At 47.1% G+C, this 23,355-nt stretch overlaps 1 protein-coding gene across 1 annotated transcript in view; it reads left to right on the forward strand.

Moving 5' to 3' along the window:
• The window catches only part of LSM14B (LSM family member 14B), a gene marked incomplete in the record, with an annotated part of 815,052 nt that overhangs the window by 41,663 nt on the left and 750,034 nt on the right, over positions 1–23,355 (forward strand).

Below are 23,355 nucleotides of genomic sequence, written 5' to 3' on the forward strand. Positions count from 1 at the left end.
GAATCGATGTACACTCAAATGACTGAATCGAGACCGAATCCCAAAAAGACAAATCCAAGATCACACAACGGCAAATTCCATCATTCAGTATTTTGAATTCAGTCTTTGGGATTCAGTATTTTGATTTTCAATCATTTGATAGTAAACTGTTTTAAATCAGTCAAAGCATTGTGTAGACAGGTTGGCATGGCAAGAGCTCCTGTTACATTAACTGGATGAGCTGAGTAGAGCTCTGTTTTGCCACATGGACCAAACATCTGACCCTGACTTATCCCTTTGAAAAGGTTGCAATGGTACCATTGTACTTGTACAGAGAACGGTTTCATAGGTTAAGATTCTGATATACTGCAACTTGGAAGCAATCCTGTAAGATCGTCTTTGGAGTATGGCATACATGCAAAAAGCATTGATTCTTTGTTGGGGGGTGTTTCTGGGAACCACTGTTCCCACACATTCTGGTTGTACCCAGGGTGATCTAGCAGACAAAGGCTGTGCAACATGCCCACAGCAATGGGGAATGTTTGTATGAATGGTGTCCCTTTATTTGGCAAATGCGGTTGTCTTGTCTAATCAATTGGGCTGCTAATGTACACTAAGCAATGCAGTCTGAGGGATTGTAATGTACACTCCAAAATGGGTTCTGTTGGACAGTAACAGACTTTTGAAAAGTGACTTTTCTTGCAAATGGATACAGGGGAAGATGGAAATGTCCTGGATGAACTGCTTGCAGATGAGACTAAAGTAACAAATTTAATGATGGAAATGGGGTGTGAGTTTGGCAAAAGTTAGCCAGTCGTTTATCCTTGTGCTGAATTGGATAAGTGGAAGTGTTAAATCCTGTCATCCTATTAGCTGAGAATCCTAAAACTGTTGAACCAGTGGTGCAAAAAATCTGGTTCGGCAGAGACCACTTGAGATTCAAGGCTGTTGTGGGTCATTAACTGCATGACGTGTAGTGTGGAACATTTAAACTGCTTGAACAGCCAATGGGAGATTCTGCAGGAGTAAATGGATTTCTGTAGAGATGTGAAGGTTAGAGCCTGTTAAATTTGAAAGGAACTGCATGTTTTGAGTTGGGTAAATTTGTTGAAGGCAGTGGTCCTGGCATTGCCAAACAATGAATGACCTTTGGGATCGTGCATCTTGTATTCTAAGTTATTTTGAATGGATCAAATACAGTTTTGTGGAAGGTAGGAGCCTTTCATAGACCTCTTTGGAAAGGCTTGGAATGCAATGGTCAATGACTGGTGTAAATGTTGCCTTACTGAGCATTTCTATTCTGTTGAATAGAGCCAAGGAGATTGAAAGTATAAGGCAAAGGTGGGGAGGGATCCTGCCGGGGGTAATTTTAAAATGGAGGGATAGGGCAGGGATGTCTACCACTGGGCTGCAGAAATGATTTCAAAGTGATCATACTAGTTATACCCTTTATCAAATTCTGAACATGAACCCTGAATGTTTTTAGGGTGGTGTGGGGTATCCCTACTTTAGCTAGGATATGAATGGAGAAAATGCACCAAGGCTATAGTTGTGAAATTTCATTTTTGCTTCCTTCCACCCTGTAGGGCAGGATAACTTAAGGCTACCGGACCTGGATATCTCTTGTATACATAAGTAGAGGGATACAAATTTAACAGGGCATGAGTGTGAAGTTGTGCCATTCTGCTCAGCTTGCAAAACCAGCAGATTTTGCTAGTAGGAAAACTAGGAATGCAGAAATTGGACCAAAGATGGCGGGTCCAAACTAAGATAGAGCCCCATTTTTGGACTCCAGTCATTTGGAGGAGGAAAAATAAGATGTAGCAAGACAGAAATTGAGCTATTAAAGATGTAGTAAGAATTGTTCCCAAAACTAAGGGAGGGGTGGGTGGTGGATGTAGTACTCTTAACTAGTGCTGGTCTTTGAGGTGTGGATACTATTAAAGGGGTAAGGTATTGTGATGTCTCACTGAGGTCCTATTAGAAGTGGAGGAAACTTTGTGGGGCTTGAAGACCTGCATAGGTCCAGGGGAAAAAAGTTCAGTATTTATACTGAAAGTACACGCCAGGAAATTACCACTCAAGTTCAGTTACTGTGAAGAGTGAGACTGCATTCCTTATTCAGGAATGAAGTTGTTTGAAAAGCCCTCACCAAGCTGTTGAATATCTAAAATGGTGCTATTCCTATGTTGCAGTATTAATCGGTGATTCCCTGCCTAGGCGACTCAAAATCTGGCCAGTGTACAAGACTTAAAGGTTCAGCAAGGTACAACCATGATCAGTGTCTTGTGTAGTTCTGCCCAGACCCTGGAGTAGCAGGACATGGTGCATTTGGCACCCTCTGACTGCAATGAACTCTAGCCCTCTCCATAACACTTTCTGATTGGTATTGTCTTAATGGCAACAACTTGAATTCCAGAGTCATAGCATTTGGGGATCAAAGTTTGGGTCTCAGCAGTGCCTTTGCACCCCACCATGTTTTACTATTAATTTTTGAAAGACTTCAGTATTTTCCAGTCTTTGCTGTTTCCTGTTCCATGTCACATCTTGGGCCTTAAACCTATGATGTTAAGTTGTCAATCTCGCCTTCATTCTTGCTGGATGGGTTCGGAGCCGATCCTCGGCTCCGACTCGGCACTTTCTTAGCTTGAGAACTCCTTTTACCAGCTCGAGGCAACCCTATATCCCATGATGCAAGGCAGGACTACCTCAGATCTCGTTTGCCGCTTAGCGAAAGAGGTCGCCTTTGCCAGCTGAGGTAAGTGATTTTCTAGTAAAATCAGAAAAAGCTTAGTTAGGAATTTTCCCCTTTAGTCTTGGTATAGTCTAGTATATTACAGCCTACCCTATTCCCTTCCTTTCAAACTTTATAACCCTTTTTTATAACCTTGAGTATAAAGTTTTCAGTTAGGCCTAAAACCCTATTGGTTAATCCCTTCCTGTGTGTTGTGTGTAGGGGATTAATTTGTGTGTTTTGTTGGGGTTTGTGTGTGTTACTTCCTCCTAGGATATGTCTAGGGAAGGCAAGGTCTCAGGCTTTAAGAAGTGTGACCAGTGCTGTTAGAAAATGTCTGACAGACTGTCACACTTGTGTGTACTGCCTGGGGCCTTTGCACCTGCAGGACTCCTGTGCTTTGTGTCACGCTTTTAGCCAGAGTCCTGCAGGAAAGGAGGAATAAACTTATCCTCCGAGGCTTACTTAAGCCAGAAGGTTCTCCCTCTAAAGCAGGGTCTGGGAAACCTTCTAAACCACCGAAGGCTCAGGCTTCAGTATCCAAGCCTCCTCCGGTGGCTTCGGCTCCGGAGCCGAGATCGGCTCCGGCTGGAACCGATGCATCTGCTGTTAAAGTAGTAGGGTCGGCGCCGGCTGGCTCAGATACCTTCTCTACTGTGGCCTTGTCGGCTCCGGCTGGAGCCGACACTTTATCCAGCATCGGAGCAGAGAAACCTTCGGCTCCATCTGGAGTTCAGGGGACTTCGGCTCCGATGGCTTCGACCCGAAGGAGATCTCTGCCCCCTTCGATACTGAGTATCCATTCAGCTCCGGGGTTTCCTCTTTTGTCGGAGCGGAGCCATCGGAGCCGATCTTCCAGGCTGTCTGACCACGACTTAGAGGGTGGTAAGCAGGCTGTTGAAGTCTCAGGCACTGGCCCAAATGCTCCATAGCCCGTCTCAACAGACTTCGGCTATAGCCTTACCCCTTGAACTTCCTCCTCCGACTCCACACCAGAGTTCGGAGCCGGAGCTTCTCGGGACAGCGACTGTTTTGATGCTGGAGCCGATACATCCTTCGGCTCAGTCGTCCTTGGCTCCGATCTCCTCCTTGAGGCCTTCCTTGGAGGGATCCGGTCATCGGGTTTCCACTGTTGGCTCCGAGGGGGCTAGTGGCATTGGACCCTTGTCCGACCCCGCTCTCCCTCTCGGAGCTTCGGCTTTGGTAAGCTCGGCGCCAGCATCTGCCTCGGAGCCTTCCCTCTCATTGGAGCCGGGAATTCCTGTTTCTTCGGAGCGGGGATATTCCGGTCTCCCAGGGAGGGGAGCCTTTGAGGTGATGAGGAGTGTCCTGGCCTCTGAGCCTGGTCAACAGTCTATCCCTCTAGCTCCTCCCTAATCAGTGCCTGCAGACGCCTCTTGCTCTCAGGCCCAGGGATCCATCGCCCCAGGTTTCCCCACTGGGAATTTCCTCCTCTTCCGAGGTTTCTCCTGATCCTGCAGGGGAACCCCCTCAGAAGAGGACATGTAAGAGGAAACAGACTCCCCTGAGTCTACTACATCTGATACCGACTTAGATGAGTCGGAGGGTTCCCCACAGTCCCCCTCTGAGGATGTCTCCTTTTCAGACATCCTTGAGCTCCTCAGAGGGGGAATTGGCCCTCCATTGACCCCTCCGAGGATGAGTCTGTATACCTGGAGGCTTTTGGATCCCGGCCCTCCACCTCCTGGGTGTCTCCGCCTTTCGACCCACTTATGCAGGTAGTGGCTCGGAAGGCGTGGGCGGCTCCAGATTCTGTGGAACCTGTCCCCAGAAGACAATCCAAATTCATTACGGCCCCTCCGGACAAATAGTTCCTTTCCAAGGGTGTCTCGGTGGATGCTATGGTGGTGGCGGCTGCCACTAAGAAGGAACTGGCGGATCCTTCAGTACCTGTCCATCCTCCTAATAAGGACTCTAGGACCATGGACAGGTATGGAAAGCGGATGTTTTCTTCAGCGACCTTTGCTATGCGTTCGCTGAATTATCTTTGTCACTTCACCAGGCTTCAATGAGATGTTCTCAAAGAACTGGGTGAAGTAGTTCAGGATCCTTCGGCTGCTGGGGCTCAGGAAAAGATTGCCTCGCAGCTTGCTATCCTAAATTCCATATCTAACTCCTCCATGCGGCTCATATCTTATGCAGCCGATGGAGCGAGCAGGGCCGCAGGAACAGGAGTTGCTCTTAGACGCCAAGCCTGGATGCGGCTTTGTAATTTTGCGGACCCCTTTAAGGTGTCCTTCACTAATACCCCCTTTGATGGTTTGGCTTTGTTCGGACCTCAGGTGAAGGATACCTTTACCAGGTGTGAGCAGGACGGTTAAACTCTTTCTGCCGTTGGAGTCCAGTCTTCCACTCCTAGACCATATCCCAAGGGTCAGAAGGGGGGGGAAGATGTGGTTCTGTAAAGCCCAAGGAGCTACACTGGATGCACATGGTCAGTTTACCCCCAGAGGCAGAGGGGGTAACAATAGACGCCGTCCTAGAGGCAGGAGGGGTCCTCAGAGCCAAGGCAACAGGGAGTCTCTTCCTGAAGCCTTTTCAACATCCCTGAGGTGTTGCCCAACTGTCCACCCTTGGAGGCAGTCGGGGGAAGGATTTCACTGTACCCAGTAGCCTGGCAATCCCTATCACAAGAGATGTGGGTACAGTCGATTTATATCAGAGGGTTACAAAATCCCCTTCGAAAGGTTTCCTGTACCTCTACAATCCCTTCCAGACATCTCACCCGGTCAAAGGGATTTGGCAGAACAGGAGGTTTCAAAACTAGAAAAGAGCCGTCCAGACGGTGCCGGCAGACAAGGTAGGATCCAGCGTCTACTCAAGATTCTTTTTGGTCCCCAAAAGTACGGGAGATTGGAGACCAATATTAGACCTGAGCAATCTAAACAGATTTGTCAAGAAGGCAAGATTCCAGATGGTCACGCTTCAGTCCATTCTGCACTTTCTGGGCAAGGACAACTGGATGTGCTCCATAGACCTTCAGGATGCGTACTATCACATAAAGATTCACAGGCGCTCCAGGAGGTTTCTCCGCTTTCGGCTAGGGACCAGTCATTACCAATTCAGAGCCCTGCCCTTTGGCCTCACTTCAGCCCCCAGAGTTTACCAAATGCATGGCAGTGGTCACAGCTCGTCTGAGACATCAAGGATTCCAGGTATTTCCTTATTTGGACGACTGGCTCCTCCGCCACCACCAAGTGTCAACTTCAGACCAGAGACTACACTCTGCAGCTTTGCAGGAGTTTGGGAATTTCAGTAAATTTCGAAATCTTCTCTGCGGCCTTGCCAATCTATCACCTTTATAGGCGCAGAATTAAACACCGTAAAAATGTCGGCCAGACTAACAGATCAAAGAATTCTGGACATCCAAAAATTCGTTTGCTTTCTTTTGCAAAGCAACAAGATCAAAGCCAGATTTATACTGAAGGTTCTAGGTCTTATGGCTGCGGCCATTGTTCTCCTTCTACTAGCTCGCTTCCACATGCGTCTTCTGCAGTGGATGCTCTTCACGCAGTGGTCGTACCATAGTCTCCCGATGAGGCACGAAATCTTAGTCACACAGTCGTGCAGGGCTCATCTGGAATGGTGGATATCTTCCCCTCCATCAGGGCCGACCCTTTATTCCCCCTCCAGTTGCCACAGTCACTACGGATGCCTCTCTGATCGGGTGGGGGGGGCATTATCAGGGCAGGATGGTCCACGGGACGTGGCAACCCATAGAATACCATCTGCACATAAATGTCCTGGAGATGAGAGCAGTGCTTTTAACGTTGCAAGCCCTCTACGTCTTTCTTCCCACAGGGACTATTGCAGTACAAACTGACAACATGTCCATGGTCTAAACAAACAGGGTGGAACCAGGTCCTATCCGTTATGTCGAGAAGCTCTCAGACTTTGGCAATGGGCGATCTCTTCTCAGCGGTTTCTGATAGTAATGCACATCCCCGGCAGGTCCAACCTATTGGTGGACAGGCTCAGCAGATCTATTCTGATGCCTCACGAGTGGTCTCTCAATCTGTAGTGGATCAGATTTTTCTGAAGTGGGGCACTCCTTGTTGCGATCTTTTTGCTACTCCTCAAAACAACAAGTGCCCAGATTATTTCACTCTTTCCCCTTCCAGGCCAACCCCTGAGACTCTCTAACCCAGGATTGGCCTCGGGGACTTCTATACCCTTTCCCTTGATTCCACAAGTCATTCAGAAAGCCACCGTTTTGAGAGCCAAATTGATCCTCATTGCTCCATACTGGCCTCTACAAATTTGGTTTCCGTCTCTGCATCGTCACCTTCTGGTGCAGCCCTGGCATCTGGACCCAGTTCTGGATCTCTTGATCCACCAGTCGGGTCAGCAGCACCGGGCCATTCATTCTCTCAACCTCACTGCTTGGTTGCTTCACTTCCTTCCTTAGCCAGGCTACTGATGATTTCTGACTCAGACATTTTAGTGTCTTTGAAGTCGTCCACTAGGACTGTTTATGCTAGCAAGTGGCGACGTTTTTCTATTTGGGCAAACTCCAGAAATATTGATCCCTTTACTGCTCCTGTACATTCTGTTTTAGATTTCCTGGCGGAGGTTTTTCATTCAGGATCCTCATCTACAGTCAAAGTACAACTGGCTGCTATTTCCAAGTATCATGTTGGCTTGCATGACAATAACATTATGTCTCATAGATTATGCAAGGCCTTTTTGAGAGGAGTTTTTCTCCTAAAACCACCTATAAAGCATCCTCCTCCGCAATGGGATCTAAACTTAATGTTGGCATCCTTGATACTACCTCCCTTCGAACCGTCTGCTTCATGCTCTTTGAAGTTATTGACCTGGAAAACTATATTTTTACTGGCTGTCACTTCTGCAAGAAGGGTTTCCGAGATTCAAGCTCTCTGCATTCGTTCACCTTATTTGGTTTTTCATAAGGACAGGGTATCATTAAGAACTAACCCTTCCTTTCTCCCCAAGGTCGTGTCTCAAACCAATATTAACCAATCTATAGATCTACCAGTCTTTTTCCCAAACTATTCCAACAGAGCTGAACAGAAACTGCATTTTTTGGATGTCCATCGTCAGCTCAGGTACTATTTGCATAGAACTAAACAATTCAGAAAATCGGACCAATTATTTGTCTCCTATGCAGAAAACAGGATGGGTCTTCCAGTTTCTAAAGTGACCTTATCCAGATGGTTGACTTCCACCATTTCCTATGTGTACTCTCTCAGAGGCAAACAACTATCTTCTAAGCCAAAAGCACACTCAACCAGGAGTCTATCCACTTCTGCAGCTTTTCAGGATAGACTACCCATTGATACCATTTGTGCAGCAGCTACTTGGGCCACGCCTCATACCTTTGTCTCATTACAAGTTGGACTTGGCCTCCAGAGATGGGGCCAGTTTTGGTTCTACAGTTCTCAAGAGTCTGTTCCATTGAGCCACCCGGGATACAGGTGCTAGGGATGCGGTCCCATCCAGCAAGAATGAAGGCGAGATTGACAACTTAACATTTAGAAGTTATGTACCTACCATAACGTTCCATGTTAGTTGTCTTCTCTCGCCTTCTTTCTTGCGTCCCTCCCTCCTTCCCCCTGGCCTGGACAGATCTTAAAGTCTCCTCTTCTCAGGTTGTTCTCTCCTGACTCTTAGGTAGGAGAGTCATTTGTTAGGAGTTGTTGTTTCCTAGTTCTAGATTTATCCTTAGCAGGGTATGTTAGCTACCAAACGACATCTGAGGTAGTCCCGCCTTGCATCATGGGATATAGGGTTGCCTCGAGCTGGTAAAAGGAGTTCTCAAGCTAAGAAAGTGCCGAGTCGGAGCCGAGGATCGGCTCCGAACCCATCCAGCAAGAAAGAAGGCGAGAGAAGACAACTAACATGGAACGTTATGGTAGGTACATAACTTCTAATTTTTTTCCTTAAGCGGGTTTGAAAGTGGCTTTCACCATGCCAAGTACATCACACAAGTAGGGGTTTAGGAAATGCAAGAGGTGCAGGCATAAATTACTTAAGCAGGAGCTTGATTGAGTTTCTTTTCAGACTGTATTTCAGCATCTGGAACTTGGCTGACTTCAACAAACCAAGGGTATTATCCCTGAAAGCATCAGAGGGATAGTTGGTGCTTGTCAACCTTGATTTTTCTGACTCCAAAGCTGGTAAATCTCCACTGACTCCTCTCCTGCAGATTCCATGTCCGCACCAGGAGTCTTCTGACAGGATTCTACTCTGCACAAAATGTATGCTTTTCCTAAAGTTGAAGCTGATGCCTTGGACATAGTGCTTCAGTAGATTATCCTAGATCTCTCAGGAGCCCCATTTGACATGATTTGGGAGGATGTCTCCTTTTTTAAATGCCTAGATGCATTACTGTAATCTCTGCTCCAGCATTTCCTATGATGGTATAAAGTTTGACACCAGCTGTTCACTGGCACTTCCTCTTTTGGGCCTGATTGCCTGACCAGCAGTGTTGGAGTCAGCTCTAACCACTGGCTTCCTATGCAGATCGGACTTGGTTTGGCACAGGTATCTACACTTTCCATTCCTTTCAGCTGTTACTAGGTCCAGGAGTCTAAATCTTTAAGCTCCAAGTTTGTCATTCTGTTAAGGCCATCCTGTGTAGTAGAGATTTTGGCATTTGAAGCCTTGAGACTGGGTCCTGACTTTTTAGCCCTGGAGGCTGACACTTGTTGACCCCAGCATGGTACCCCTGTTTACTGCCTTTGCCAGTTGCAGCAGGCCTGGGTAATTCGGTGGACTGGTTCAGAAGGGAACTGCCTCTAGTTGTGCCTCTAGCTGCAGCAGCACAGGTTTCACCCTGGTACATCGGGTCTAGACATGTGCTACCAGACTAAGTTAGCCCAGGTCTTATGGGATCGGGTTTTCCTCTTCAGGTAGCTGTGAGTTTGTTCAGGGGGAGCCATGCACCCCCAGCCTAAAGTGGAAGCCCACCCTGGATAAGACTTGGATGAAGTGGAGGCTTTATCTTCAGAGGGGATTTATGGAGTTATTTGAGATGAGACTGGCTCATGGCCAGTGGACCTTACCTCCCCAGAAGAGGAAATATTGCTGAAGGCCTGCAATCTCTCCCCCTAACTGCATGTGTAGTGGCCTTTGCTTGGAAGGGTGAAAGTTGTAGCAGAGCTTACACCCAATATGGTCTTTGCTCTAAAGAATATCCTTGACTCTTGTGGCTGCTGCAAAGAAATGTCTGAGGATGCTTAGTCCATTCATCCTTGCAACAAGGACTTTAGGATAATGGACAAATTAGAGAAGTATATGCATCCAGTAATGTTCTATGTAATTCAAGCGGAGTTTTCAAGTTTCAGAAACCTTGGAACAGTTACTGGCAGGTGATTAGATTCAGTTGGAATCCCAAGTGGCTAGTGTGTAGTTTCTTGCAATGTGTAGTACCCACTGTGACAGATGGGAGCAGCCTGGGCAGTGGGATTAGTCCAGGCATTGAGGAGATGGGCCTTGTTATGCCTGAGATTTCTCATACCATTTTCAAGACTTTTGTGAATGCCCTTTCAGCTCTATACTGTTGCGCATGTAGCCTGACATACCCAGAGGGCAAGACTCACCCCTGCTGCTAGGGGATTGGGTTAACCTCCACTCCAAGGACTTTCTGTTGCATTCAGAGGGGCTAAACAGTCCCAACAGATGGCTAGAGGCTCCTCAGCAAGAGTTCAGTCTCCACCCCAGGTGTAGAGATGGGCCAGATAAGGGTAGTAGAGGATCCTTTTTAGGTGGGTTGGTCGGTGGGAGTCTCCTTGCACATATGGTGGTAACTAGTCATCCACAGGCTGCTACTTTCAGTTTTCCACAACCACCTGCTTTGACTTGTCAAAACGGGGATGTTAATAATTAGCCTAGTATACCAATGAAGCTACCACCATGGCCTTTTGTAAGCCTAGCTGTGCAACCCAACCCAGTTGTCCCCATGTAATAAGGATTCTATTTGGAGGAGTATGCTTGGAGGTTTAGGGTGTTAGTGGGATGTATGTTGGGGAATATTTCCTTTCAGCCATTGGTGATGGGGGGGGGGCAGACCAAGGGTGATTCCCCATTCACTGTCAAGGTTGCATTTGAATAGGGTAGGACAGGACTGTTCCACATAGACAAGCCTATTCCAGAGCATGAGATCTTCAGACACTTGCCAGCATGTTTAATTGTGTTGACTGGTTAATTCTTGGTCCCTTAGTCCCTTATCAGGGGAGTAATTAACCTGGGTGGACCTTTTTTCCCCTAAAGGTACAAATGCACTGCTTGGCATTGGGTTTGTCTGGCTTTGGTACAAGTTTTTTGTCTTGGACCCTCTTACAAGATGTCATGGGGGAATCTGTGATGGCTCCCGATTTGCTGTAGTCTATAGACTTCAAGCCAGAGGCCCATGATCTGCTCCTATTTGGTTTCCATTTGAGTAGTAGACACATCTTGAGCGATGAGCTACTCTGACCCAATTGTCTCGAGGTGGTCCCAACAATCCTGACTGGTCTTGTTTGATCCTGTGGCAGTCCAGTGGTTTGTCAGTACCACAGTTGGGGTATTTAACACCTTGGCCAGGTCTAGGTAGGCAATATGCAGACTTCCCCTTCATTGTCTTGGTTGACCTTCTGAAAAGTTTACAAAGTTGTAGGCATGAACTTTGACAACCAGACTGGGTTGGGTTCAGTGTCTCTGCCACAATTCATTCCATGGCTTTGAATGCTGGGCTAGTTGGACTAGACTAATGGGTCTGTAGTTTCTGGCCTCTCCTCTACATTGAAGAGGATAGCTATTAGTCTATTCACATGCTACACCTGTTTTGAGACTAGTTGGTGACTGGTCAGCTTAAGTCAGTGATTCAAGCTGTTCAATGGGCTTAGAAGTTGCCTACTAAAGTTGTTGGACTTGAGTGCAGCCATGACCATGATCTGTGCTAATGGTTTGGGAGGTATGGTAGTAGGGATTGGGGGGAGGGGGCAGGGGGGGGTTGGAGGTGAAGTTGGGGGTGGGCAGGGGGAGTTGTAGGTGAAATTGGGGGTGAAGTTGGGAGCTGAATTGGTCAGCCAGCATATTCACTATTGTGCTCGGTGAAGATGGTACCATTTACCACCTGTTCAGCATACTGTCACCTTTTAAAGTTTCAGACATGGCTGTAGGAAGCCTTGTCGTTTTATTGCTTGAGGCTGTCTTGGCCTTGTAATTTCCTTTAGTGTCTTTCTGATTTTTTGGCCATGACTTCTTTAATCCTGTTAATAGGATTCCATTGGTGTCTTAAGGTTTTAAGCTACCTTCTGGTAGGTACAGCAGCCTCTGTGCAGCCATTTATATGGTTGTATAGAGAACTTTGCATGGGTTGCTTTGAACAGTCAATTCAGAGCCCCTCTGAGTTCATTCACTTAATAGGGTACTGTTTGCTTTAGAATAGTTCCTGTTAAATTTGTTCAATGATTAGGTATTTGACTCTGCTACATTTACATGACCAGTCCAATTCACAAGCTCCTCCCTCTACCCATAATGCCCCAGTCAAACTGCTATACCAAAGATCTCATTTGCCTCCAGTGCACTGCAGACATCTCTTAGTACTTGGGTGTTGGTCTCCTTTTTCTTTAGAACCCCCTACCTTATCCATCACCCACTTCCTTCACTTGCCTGAATTTTCTGATTTCTTTACCTTGCAATTTTACATGTACCTTTGGTAGCTCTCGGCACCATTATTTTTCCATATTTACTCCTTTCTAGCCTGGGAGGTATAGTTTCCTACCACTAAAATTTAGTGGTGCCTTATGGCCTGAAACTGGCTTCAAAAAATGCACTTCCTGTGGGTGCAAGACCCTTAAGCCTGTCCACAGGGGAATGTCTACCGTCTTGGAGCTTAGCTTATCTTAAGACTGCTCCATTTGTGGAGCCTTTAATTCCAGGGCCCTTGGTGATCACAAGCTTTGAAGGGATTGCTGCTGCCTTCTACTTCAGGGCTTCAAACCCCCACAGTCATACAAAGCTTCTGTGGAGGTGAATCAGAAGTGGTCTCCAACCTGCTCCTTGGACTCCATTTTCAGAGCCTCCTCAAAAGATCCTAAAGAAATTGGATCCAAAATGGTCTGATCAGGCAGCTGTTCATACAAAGTCTTCAAGAACCCGGTTCCCAGGGTCTGTAAACCTTTTCTTTGTTCCATTCCCCTTTCCTTCAGAGAATGGGTCTTGATTCCAGTCCATTTCAATTGGGTCCTCCAGGAGCCTTTCAGAAGCCAAACCGAATAGTATGATTAAGTTCCTCAGTGCTCCCATTCATATGCGGGTTCTCTGCTATATCTACCATTGGCTGCACAAACCTCACTTCTGCTTATGCAGTGATTATTTTAAATTTTGCTTTCATCCAGTAGTTTTGGAGCTCTGTGCTCCAAGAAACCAGAGGGTCTACACCAGATTAAATGACTGCTGGATCTGCAGCTCTTGACTGCTTCCCTGAGTTCAGTCTGGATTCCTGTGGACCAGGTAGAGTTGGTGCCTGGTATGGGGGCTAGGCTCTACTCCAATGTCAGAGCTGTTCCTGCCCCTTGGAACATGCCCATTGAGCAGCTGGGCTCATTCCCCTTTTTGAGGTGCTGGTCTGAGCAAGGTGTCAGCATGGTAGCATCAGTAGCTGTGGCTCCAGTGTGGCTAGCTACAGCTTCTCCCAGTCCTACCTTAAAGGTAGTGGAGAGGGCTTTCTGAGCTTCAACTACTTTGCTGTTTGGGTCCTACAGCCTGAGCTCTGATCTCAGGCCTGAGCTCTGATCTCAGGCCTGAGCTCTGATCTCAGGCCTGAGCTCTGATCTCAGGCCTGAGCTCTGATCTCGGGCCTGAGCTCTGATCTCGGGCCTGAGCTCTGATCTCGGGCCTGAGCTCTGATCTCGGGCCTGAGCTCTGATCTCGGGCCTGAGCTCTGATCTCGGGCCTGAGCTACTGGGATGGGCTGAAGCACCAGACAGTCCGTAGAGGATTTCCCCTCTATTCTGGATACCTCTCCAGATTACCCCACTGAACATTCCCCGAATGAATGTAGAAAACACATGGAGTCCCTCATAAAGGGCACTGACTTCAGTGAAGAGGGGTCCTCCAGATGTCCACCAAATGACTTCTCCTTTGGAGACTTGGATTCTCTGGCAAAAGGTGGATGGTCCTCTGATAGCCTGACCCTTCTTGGGAGGGAGCTTCTGGATGTTTTGGGTCTGATCCATCTCTTTGGTGACTCACCTGGCAAGAGCTTGTAGATCTAGTCTCTCCAGGTGCAGAAGGAACCAGATACTGTAGAACCCATCTCCCATTGCTCAAATTTCTGGCAATATCTAAAAATGGGCTACAGTGGAGCAAGGGAGTTCCTGTTTATGGTGGCAGCCACAAAGGGACCTGACTGTAGAGCTTCACTGTCCATCCCCTTAAAGTCCAGGGCATGGGACAGATTTAGAAGTGCCTTTTTGCCTCTGGTCTTTGCCTTGTGTCTGAATTACTTGGCACACTTCACAAGATTAAAATGGGATTTGTCTTAAACTTTGCCAATCCCGGAGTCTGTGTGGACTGTTGTAAACACCTGGCCACTCCATTATCCATCTTAAATGCATCTGATGCCAGTATCCCATGCTGCAGAGGGTACTTCAGAGAGCTGGTTCAGGCATAGCCATTAGACGTGCTTGGATGTATCTGACTTTGGAGCCTCTAGTTGGTTAATCGATTCCCATTTTGATTAAATCTGTCCCCACTGTAAAGGAAATGAGGGGTATAAATTTCTATTCCCTCCAATGTTTCCAGGATTCACACTGGAATAACTCCCTTGATGGTGGAAGGGGTGGTGGTTTAGACACCATCCCCACAGAGGCATGCAAAACAAGGGTTTCCAGTATTCCTTTCTGAATAACTTTCCATTGTTGCTGAAAAGGTTGCCATACTGCTAGGCTCTAGAGGCTATCCAGATGTTGCATACCATTTTTCCAAGATTCCCCCAACAAAGGCTACCTGCTTTCCCGCCTAGAGACAGGTGGCAGCTCAAATTCACAAATCAGTCTGCAGATCCAGACATCCGTTCCAGATGGTCCTGATTCAGTCCATTCTGCCATTCTACATGATTGGGGGTGCACAGCCAGTCAAGTGCTTTCTGAACACTTAAATTTTATGTTCTGTGGATTGACAGTTGTATTAAGGTTGTCCTTTTGTACTTTGCCCCCTGGTAATTGTGGTAAACATGGGACACCAACTGGGATGGATCATTTTGAGACGTGTGATCCCAGAAGTCACATCAGTCTCTGAGCAGTTAACATTGCATACCTTTCAAGATTTTCTTGTGGGATTGCCATAAAGGCCAACACATGGTTGTAACAAACGAACCAATGTGTACTAGCTGACTCTAATCCAGCTGCTTTCTTATGGAAATGCATATGCCAGGGAGGTCAAACTTTCTAGCTGACAAACTTAACCAGTTCATTCTGATTCCTCGAGTGTATTCTCAGGCAGTGGTGGAGAGGACTTTCATTGCGGCCAGCCTTGCTGCGGCCTTTGCTTCTCCCTACAATAGCAAGTGCAGCAGGTTCTCTGCCCCAGTTCCCCCGCAGGGGAGTTTCCAAGAAATGCTGTCCACATTTGATCCTCCAGTCTCCTTTATGCCTATCCTCAATACTTCCAATTCCCAAATTCTTAGAGAAGGCACTTCATTTGAAGAGTATAGCTTTTCCTCATTGTCCCCCCTTAGTCTCTAGTGGTCCCATCTTCCATTATCCACCGATACTGGACCTCAGTCCAGACATGCTTTCACACCCCTCAAGGATGGATCATTCTGACATTTCATGCCTTAATCTGACTGCATAGTTTCTCCAATTCCACTGATGGCTAGGCAGCTAAGGCTTTCCTTCCTAGGGACTGCTGTCTTGTAAGGCCTCCTACAAGGAAGATTTCTCAAAGTAAGTTTCTGTCTATAAAGGGACCTTGGACACCTTTGCTCCCAAGTGCAGTTGGCAGCCATATCTATTCTCAAGAGAAAATGCTTTTCAGTTATGAAAGACCTTTCTAGCAGTTGCTTTCCTGCTTAGGCCCCCAGTGAAGGACACTTCCTCCCTGGGATTTGTCAGTTGTGCTGCAGAGGTCAACTTGGCAACTTTTTAAACCATCGGCAACAGTCCGATTAAATATTTGTCATGGAAAACTCTTCTGGTGGTTATCTGCAAGATGGCTTTCTGAACTCCAAGTTCTTCCAAATGCCCTGCTCACAAAGACAGGGTTACTTTGCAAATCTATCCATATTTGATTTAAAGTAGCCTCAAGATAATAATTTGCCTGTTTTATTTTCCAGCTTTGCTAAGAGTATATGCAACATCTTAAATTTAAACAAAGTGGTCTTTGTGCCCAAACTGTTACTGACCAAAATAAAGGCACATCAAATCGGCAAGTAAAAGTTTAATGACACTCCACACGTAAAATCCCCGCACAAGCAGAACAAAACGCTGCTGCAAATTCCAAACACGTTTGAGTCTGTATTCACTTCAGAAATGTGGTAATTGTGGCAGCATTATTTTGTTTGTTTCTGCTTGTGCAGTGATTTTTACGTCTGGTGTCAAAACTTTTACTTGCTGATTTGCTGTGCCTTTCTTTTGGTTAACCTCTTAAATGTACATGGGTAATGCTCCACAGAACAAAATATTTTGGTAGGTCAACTGTTGAGGTCTCCCAGACCTAAAGCACATGCCATTCTGTAGCTATTTCTTTTTGGTCTAGACTACCTATTGACACTTGTGCAACAGCCACCTGGTCTAAATCTTTACCTTTTATTGCTCCTAACAAATTGCATGCAACTTTCAGGAGCAGAGCTGCCTTATGAATGGTTCTGCAGTCCTCCAGAATATCCTGATGGCCACAAGTTTTTGTAGCTGGGGACTGTCATCACTGAACAAACTAAGGTTATAATCGCCATAATGCATTTTGTGTTCATTCATCTCCACACCCTCCTTTTTCCCCTTCTCTGGAGTGAACTTGTGGTTATTGTGCAACTTCTATTGCAGGTTCAATTCCCAGCTGCTATTTCTGTTTGACTATGCATGGGATTGCTGCCTTAATTCCTAGCAGTAATCCAACTCTGCGGTATAGCAGGTTGACTGGGGCATTATGGATAGAGGAGCTAGTGAGTTGAATCAGTCTTGTACATCCAGCAAAGCTGGATCGGATACCCAGTTGATGGACAACATGTGCATAGTTATGGCAAGTACATAAATTTAATTTTGTTCATACATGTGGCATCCACCTTTAAGGTAGAATGTTGCTCAATGAAAGTATGCACCTGTCTGAGATCTCTGTTCAGAGATCCATAACCTGTACATGGAGGTACATATCTGGTAATTTACACCTACACAGTCAGTGCACCATGGGTACTGGTATGATTAGGAGGACATACAAAACCTGATGGATCCAAGATGAGCCCTGGGTAGTATTGGGTATAGCATGCAGGTAGGAATTTACCATTTGTAGACTTTTGGCGGTCTGAGGTTTGGGAATATTGCTTTTAGTGCCTCTGAATAAAATGGTGTGGTGGACACTAGTGTGGTCATCCCAACCTTGAGATTTTTTGCCTCTGATTGTGATTTACATCTCATGCATACTGTAAGGATTAAAAGGTAGTTTGAGCAACAGTCTCAAGATGCCCATATCTACCAAGCTGGCTACAGAGCCTTGGAAGTTACATATCCATGTTCTCCATACCAATATGGGTAGGTTGTTATGGTTTAAGGACTAGGTTGTACAGAAGTCTCCTAGGGCTGGGTACTAGTGCTGCTGGCACAAGCTAGCTGCTTTAAGCTAACTATGCATAATCCCTCCCTATTTTACTCCTAGTAAACTTTAGTGTGTGCCATGCAAACACCTAATTTTATAGTAACAGAAGCTGAGATTTAACACTAGCCCCTGGGCCAGTAAACTACACTTTTGAGCTCTTGTGGAGTGCTTGCCAACATGGCTAGACCAGGTGGTCACCTACCACAAACTGAATTTGGTCCTCTTGCTGTAAAAATGTAGCAAAATAACCAGTTCATTGCAACAAGCCTTCCCTGGCTCGATTGCCCTACAGCAAGGCAATTTTAAATCTAAATAGTTTAGAAAACAGCAGGTTTGTACACAAATATTTAGCCATAAAACAGTAGCACTTGGTTCAGAAACTTTAGGATGCAAATACTTCTGGTAAATCTGACATCCTCAAAACTTATTTACATTTGAGTGGGAGTGTCAGACATCCTCAAAACTTATTTACATTTGAGTGGGAGTGTCCGACTGGACATAGGTCCATTTTCAGCGGAGGCCTGGGGAGAAAAGCTCCACTGTTAAAAGTATACAGACAGTTGCATTGGATTTGCATAGCAATTTAACAATTTCATTAACATAGCCATTACAAACATATGTACATATGAAGAACATAGTGCATCAGTAGACAACTAGAATCTTTATCTGCGAAGTACATAACAGACATTTTAATTGTTACAATAAGTTTCTGCTGTATAATAAGTAGGCTTATTAGCATCTGAGCTTGCTATAATCAAGGTAGTGGGGTGGAAAGAAAGGTCATGGTTGGATGGGGTGTGATAGAGTGGGAGTTGCAAGGGCATAGCCAGCATGTTTTAAGGTGTTAGTAAAATTTGCAAGTGGATGCATGATGGTTTGGAGGTAATTGTGGGAGGGAGTTCCATAATTTGGCAATGGCGCAAGAGAATAGTGCTTCACCAGCAGAGTTATTAGCTTTATGACCTGCAAGTGATTTTTGTTGCTGGATCTTGGTGGTCTGGTGGTGCAATAGGGTTGGAGTAGATTCTGGAGGGATGGGACATTTAGTGTATGGCTTACTAGTTTGTGGGAGAGAGTTGATACCATTTGAAGGTGAGGTAGTTCAAGCCAGCTCAGTTCAGCAAGTGAGACAGTGGTGACAATGGTAGGATGCCCCTGTGGCAAATTTGGTGATTTTTGTTGCAGCAGGTCTCTAGCTCACATTGCCTTAGGTTGGGTATATATTGGAGAGGCATAAAGTAGGGTAGAGATAAGGTGGGAATTTGCTACTGAAGTCTTCGCTGCTTTAATGAAGTTGCTTATTTCTGTTTAACGCACCTAGATGTTCTTCATACCACATTGCTGCAGTCCTAACACTTGGGTAGTCCGCTGTCCCAGTCGGCCCGAATACCGAAGTATATGGCTGACGTCGGTCAAGGCGCATTAGTCTGACGTCAGGGTACAAATGCGCATGACCGACGTCATATCCTCAGTCTTTTTTGCCGCATGGTCCGATGCAGAAGCAGTTTTGCAAGTGCAGGTTGGCGTTCTGAGATTTTCCGAAGTCGGAGTTTCAGACCGAATCCAAGTTGGCTAAGTACCCCGTTGGGGATTATTTTGGTTTTTTCTTGCCTCAGTATTTTACGGATGTCAGAAAAAGTGAATAACTGTATTTCTTGTGAAACAGATACCTCATAGGGATTACCATACCTTGTGTATACCTTGCTTAGGGCCTGAGCACGACGTTGTTGGCTGTCGCTCTTGTGCTAGATTTAACAAACGCACTATAAAGAGAAGATTAGATTGTGCCAGGTTAGTTTTGGGAAGCGGTGTAATTATAAAATGCCGCCGGATGCTCTGACGCCCGCAGATCAAAAAGCGCAAGGACAAAACAGCAAAGCCTAGGCTGGAAGAACCGTCCGTCCCGGACGTCTGTTCTTTAGAGGGCTCGGTGGAGCCAGGGTTCAGCCAGAAATTTCTTTGGAATCCCAGGAGAGACTTTATTACTGCAAGATGTGACCTCTCAGGAGGTAGGCCAGGCGGAAGGGGCTTCTCAGGTAGCTGTTCTTCCCTCCCTTCCTAAGGTGGTTAGGCCCTCCCCTGCTGTTTCCAAGGCTTCTCCCAGGGGCAGGCCAGGTTTTGTTTCAGGAGTTACCCCTAGTTCTTCAGGGTCTGTACCTAAGAAGCATATGCTTAAGATGGCAGAAGATTTGATTACAATGATTAGAGGTTCTATGCCTCCTCCTGATAAGAGGCCTAGGGTGGAACCTGAGCTTGGGAGTTTTGAGCAGTGTTCGGATGCTTCTGAGTCTTCGGCTGAAGACTTGCAGGAGTATTCCCCTTACTCTCCTTCTGCTTCTCCTCCTGAGGATTTTTCATTTTCAGAGACTCTTCATTCCATGAGGGAGCATTTTAAATGGGAAGGTCAGGATTTCTCTGATTCCAGGAAAAGGCTTAGGGAATTTTTGTTTCTACCCCAGCATAGGCCTTTAGCTATTCCTCCTGTTCTAGATGTGGTAGAGGATGTTTTTGCAGAGGCTTCTCTGAACCCTGACTCTTTGCCTCCTGCTCCAGTTAAACCGGATAGATATTATAGGGTGCCTGAAGCTCATAAGTATCTTTTTCTGAGTCCTAGGGCAGACCCAGAAACTGTTTCACAGGGGCCTAAAGGTGTTAAGGCTTCTGTTAAAAATCCTGTTCCTCCAGATAGAGGCTAGGGCTTTGGATAGATGGGGAAAGAAAGTGTATACTTCCACTTTGGCCATGAGAGCTTTGAATTGCCAGTTTCACATGTTGAAATACCAAAATTATCTCCTTTCACAATTAAAGTCTAAGGTAGATGCTTTGGCGGAAGGTATTGAGTGTAAAGAGTTGCAGGATTTAGTTCATGTTTCTGAACAGGTGGGTAAGCATTCTTTGCAATGTGGTTTTGATGCTGTGCAGGCCTCTTCGAGGGTGGCTGCCACTGGTTCGGTTCTTCGCAGGCACACCTGGTTGAGGGATCAGAATTTAGCTGAGCATGTGAAAACAAGGAATGTTATGTGATCCTATCTCGCCTACATTCTGAATGATGGGTTCGGAGCTGATCCCTCGGCTCCGACTCGGCACGCTTATGCCAAAGAGCGAAGTCTCTTATTGGCTGAGCTTACTATATCCCAGGATGCACCACCATCAGTCCCCCAGATCTCGTTTGCCGCTTAACTGCAAGGACGTGGTCTCGAGCTGGCTGGGCTGAGTAGCTTTTATTAACTACTTTTTCTTCACAAAAGCCGTTTTAACGGCTATTGCTGCCTTTTGCTGCCTGTTGTGTACGATTGAGTAGTGGAATTTCTTGTGGGTGATTGAGTAGAGTTTGTTTCCCCCCCCCTTCAATCCAGGGCCTTTTCGGTCAAACTGTATAACTGAACTTTTTAGTGTTTTAAAGTTCCCGGTTATTACACCCAAGGTTGTGTTTTACACTGTTTCTGTAAGCCTTTGGTTTTTGTTATAAGCGATTCTACAGTTGTTAAATTTCCTGTCAGAAATTGTTTAACATCATGTCTCAAGCCCTAGGCCTTCGGGCTTTAAAAATGTACTAAATGTGCTTTTAAGATGTCTGTTACTGATGACCATCTACTTTGTGTTTATTGTTTAGGGGCAAAGCACTTGCAGGAGTCATGCAGCGTATGTCACGCTTTTCCTCTAGGGTCCTCCAGGAGGAAAAATAAATTAATTCTTAAAGGGTTGATTAAACCTTCTTTTGAAGAAGCCTTGTCTTCCGCTCCGACTCCTGCCAAAAAAAGGGCTTCGGCTCCGACCAGTCCGTCGGATCCGACTGCCAAGAGACCTAGGCAGGCCTCTCCTTCGGCTCCAAGACTTGAGCCGAGGTCGGAACGGTCTGCCTCGATGCCTCCAGTATCGACTCCTCGGGCCGGGCCGATGGCTGGGGCATCGAGGCGGGTCACCTTCGTCGGCTCCACTGCTCTCGGAGCCGTCAAGGTCGCCCGCTCAGACACTTCCTCCTCTGCGCCAGTCTACCTCGGCACCGATGGAATCTGGTGTGTCGTTTCCTCGGCGCCGATTCTCATCGAGTCGCCTGGGCCGGTCCCCTAGTCCCTTGGGGCCGAGGGAGAGGTCTTCTCGAACCCGTTCTGTTTCCTCTCGGTCTTGAGAATGTCAGATTCTGATATAGACAGGGTGCTCCAAAGACTTTTCCAGTCCCCAGTCTTCCAAAAATTTGTTTGGCTCCGACCCAGTTGGCTTGAGCCGATGGCCATGACCCACCCATTGCTATTCCTCCTCCGACTGCGGCTCCGTGGAGCAGGTGCTTCGAGCCGGTGGAGATATCAGGGTCGGCTCCGACCCTTACTCCAACCGGGCCCTCGGGTCCGAGTTTGGTACGTGGACTTCTTCGGCTGGACCCGAGGGTGATGTTTCGGGACCGATGCTTTCGGTTCGAGCCTCCCTCTCGGTGCTTGACTCGGGACTTCTGTCTACTATCATGGCCCGGAGACTGGGCGCTCCCAGGATTCGAGAGGTCCGCCTTTCAGACCCATGAGGAGTGCCCTGACCAAATCCTCTTCGGTCATCTCTTCGGTTTGACCAGCTCCTTCCCTGGGCGTGGAGACTGGGTCTTTGGCAGTTCCCCTGTCCAGCAGCGGAGCCCGAGGCCTGAGGTTACCCCAGTGGGGTTCCCGTCTTCCTGAGGGTTTTACGGAGTCAACAGCAGAGGAACCCCCAAGGAAGAGATGGTGCAAGAGGAAGCACGTGGACTACAACGAGTCTAACACATCGGACACGGATATGGATGATGCAGAGGGTCCCCTAAGTCGTCCTCGGATGATGTCTCCTTTGCAGACATCTTAGAGATCCTCAAACAACGAGGCGGCTGGATGTCGAAACCCCCTCTGCGGAGAATCAGTGCTCCTCAAGGCCTTTGGGGCTCAGCCCTCCGCCTCCTGGGTATCTCCGCCCTTGAGCTTCTGGATTTAGTTTGTCGGCTGGGAACACCGGATACTGTGGAACCAGTCCCTTCTCGTCCAAATAAATTCTTATCTGCTCCCCTGAGAAGGAGTTCCTTACTAAAGGCGTGGCTGTAGATGCCATGGTGGTGGCATCTGCTACACAGCAGGACGTGGCAGAGGCTTCAACGTCCATCCATCCTCCTAATAAGGAGTCTAGGAGTATGGATAGGTGCGGAAGCACCCTGACTTCAGCGGCCTTTACCTTAAGGTCTCTGAATTATTTGGCACATTTTACCAGGCTTCAGAGGGATCTGGTCAAGGAGTTGTCAGACTCCTCTCTGGTAACCTACCTGAGCAGCTAGCCCAGTCCGTTAGCTCTCAGTTGGCTATCCTTCGTCAATTGCTAACTTCGTCCATGAGGCTCATATCCTATGCGGCCGAAGGCGGGTAGAGCGCAGGCACAGGCGTGGCTCTCGAGACAGGCCTGGCTCCGCTTGTGTCAGTTTGGAGGCCTTCAAGTCTTCCTTCGCCCGGCGCTCCCTTTGATGGGTCCTCATTGTTTGGACCCAAGGTGAAAGACACCCTTACCGCTGTGAGCAAGAGGGAAGCGTTATCTGCCGTAGGGCCCGTTATTCCACTCCCTTTCGGCCTTACCCAAGGCCAAAGGAGGAAAATGTGGTTCGAAAATCTCAAGTTTTCTCCCAACAGCAGGAAGATTCCCGTCCAGAGGCAGAGGCGGGAAATTTTTCAGGAGACGCCGTCCCAGAGGCGGCAGAGGGCCCGCAATTCTGGAGACCCGAGTCCTTTCGTGGCTCTTCAGCCTCCCACACGACATGAGGGATTGCCGGCTGTGCTGCTCGAGCCAGTCGGGTGTCTCACCAAGCACCTAAAAGCCTGGGAGTCAATCACTCAGGACAGATGGGTGCCGGATAATTGCGGAGG

Source organism: Protopterus annectens, chromosome 12.part0, assembly GCF_019279795.1.
Source record: "Protopterus annectens isolate FY-2018-M chromosome 12.part0, PAN1.0, whole genome shotgun sequence".
Classification (NCBI taxonomy): domain Eukaryota; kingdom Metazoa; phylum Chordata; order Ceratodontiformes; family Protopteridae; genus Protopterus; species Protopterus annectens.